Genomic DNA, 2,275 nt, shown 5'->3' with positions numbered 1-2,275 from the left:
CTGTTACATGGGAGAAAGATGAGGCTTTCTGCTCCCGTAAAGATTTTACAGCCTTAGAAACCCTACACAGGGTCGCTATGACTTGGAACCGACTCCACAGCACATAACAAAAACAACAACAAAAAGATGAGTAAAGGAGTTCTGGTAGTGTAGTGGTTACGAACCGGGTTGCTAACCTCAGGATCAGTAGTTCGAAACTACCAGCTCTCTGTGGGAGAAAGATGAGGTGTTCTGCTCCTGTAAAGATTTATAGCCTTGGAAACTCTGTACAGGGTCTCTGGGTCAGAACCAACTCCATGGTACATAACAACAACAAGAGGAGTAACTTACCCTTCTATTAGCATCACATTAACTTCCCCTCCAGTGGTGCCCTATGCATTTTCTCTCACCACCCTTTAAGTTTTGAAACACTTATTTATCATCTCAAAGTGGGGAAGTCATGAATTTTGTTCAAGGCCCAGGAGGTATAAAATAAAATGTTAATAAATGTGGCCTCATAAAAATAAAAATGAAAGGCATTATAAACATCATTGTTGTTGTTAAGTGTTGTTGTGAACAGGAAAAGGTAAAATCATTCACTGCCCTCTCCACCCAGGAGACAAGCCAAAATGTTAATCAGGTTACTGAGTAAGACCAATCTTCCCCACCCAGGAGACAAGCTAGAATGCTAATCAGGTCACCCCTGGCTTCCCTCCTGTCCTCACCTTAGCCCCTCCCTGACTCTGACCCCATATAAGCCCGTGTTGCCCTCCATTAGGCACTCAGAATCTAGAGAAATTAGGTCCTCTGAGCCCTCCGGCTTAATAAAATCTGAAACTCTGTCTCACCTCTCCAAGTGGCCTCGGTTTCTTCCAGATCCAGAGCTGCTGTGATACTCTCTGGCCTTAGAGCTGCCATGATACACACGGGCCTAAAGCTGTTGTTAACACTCTCAAATCTAAAACTACTGTAACAGTTGAGTCAGTTCCAACTCAAAGTGGCCCTGTATAGGATTTCTGAGGAGCAGATAGTAGGTTTGAACCATTGAACCAGTGATCTTTGTTAGCAGTCCTGGTCTTATCTATAGCACCACACTAGGACTCCATCATAGGCAGAGCCAAAAAAGAATAAACTGAGAGAAAAGTGGTACATAACACCTAAGCAAAAGATGTAATTTCCTCCTTGATAGATAGAGCTCTTGGCTGGGTTTCCCAGTGAGGTTCTCTTCTCTCTGGTAGCCACTGTCAGTCACCTGGGTGGTGGACCTCCTCACAATCTGCTTCAGCTCCTGCTCCAAGCACTCCTTGATGGCATTCATTGTCTCTGGGATCTTCTTCAACTTGGCCAATCCCTTGATGAGGATGCCCATGAAGAAGGGACTGTTCTCCACTGAATCCAGCTCCAAATCCTCCTTGATCTCCTGCAGGTTTAGCACTTGAGTTTCCAGGAGTAGAATACTGCGAGGTATCAAGGAACTTCCTAGGTATTGGGTTGGTAACATCAATGAGAGGCCCAAGAGACGCATCTTTCACAAGAGAGCTCAGTCTCCCTTTGTCCTTGTGCCACTGCATGATCTGGCCAGTGGACTTCATGTACAGGTGCCCGTGTAGCTCATCAATGAGAACCAAGTGCAAGTTCATCTTCTTGCTTTTGGAGCTCCAGCCTGAGGTCACTGATTCCTTCCACCTGGAGAAGGGGGCCCTCCGGAGACTCTACTGCGGACACAAGCATACAGGTGGTGCTGAAGATAGTGCTTGCACTGCTCCAGATTCTGGGGCACTAGCTTGATATTCTCAGTTTCATCCAGCAGGTTAAGGACATACTTGTGTTCAATTTCCTAGATCCACAGTTTCCTGAGTTTATCCCTTTTACAGCTGAACAGCATCTTGCAGGAGAGCAGGTTCTCGTTTACCTGATCACAGAGATGAGCAGCCCCAAGGGGTCTTTGCTTTTGCTGACAGTGTTTCTGTATTTGCCACCAGCTGCTTCCGCCACCATCTTGTACGCTCATCACCCTTTTATAAGGCACACCCTTTCACTGCCTTGCTCAATAAGGAGGAGGTGTCCTGAGGGTGTGGTCTGCATTCAATACATATGTGTATATGTATGTGTGTGTGTGTGTGTATATATATATATATATGAATGCTCTAAATTCTCTCTCTCTGCATCTAGCTTGTCAGCTTAGTATCTCCAGTTCTTAACCCAGCAGCAGCCTTATCAACCCTTTTCCACAGTCTTCTGAACCAGTAGCCTGTCTTATGACTTGCTGGTTCTTCAGCCCCTGCTGTGAGTATGG

General features: G+C 45.8%; 1 pseudogene; it reads right to left on the bottom strand.

Annotated features, from left to right (window-relative positions):
- Window positions 1-1,084: 1,084 nt before the first annotated feature.
- Window positions 1,085-1,990, bottom strand: LOC102836580 (annotated as a pseudogene).
- Between the last annotated feature and the right edge of the window lie 285 nt (window positions 1,991-2,275).

Source organism: Chrysochloris asiatica, unplaced genomic scaffold (assembly GCF_000296735.1).
Source record: "Chrysochloris asiatica unplaced genomic scaffold, ChrAsi1.0 scaffold00077, whole genome shotgun sequence".
NCBI lineage: Eukaryota > Metazoa > Chordata > Mammalia > Afrosoricida > Chrysochloridae > Chrysochloris > Chrysochloris asiatica.
The sequence above is the reverse complement of the archived record's forward strand: the minus strand, read 5'-3'. Positions and strand labels throughout refer to the sequence as shown.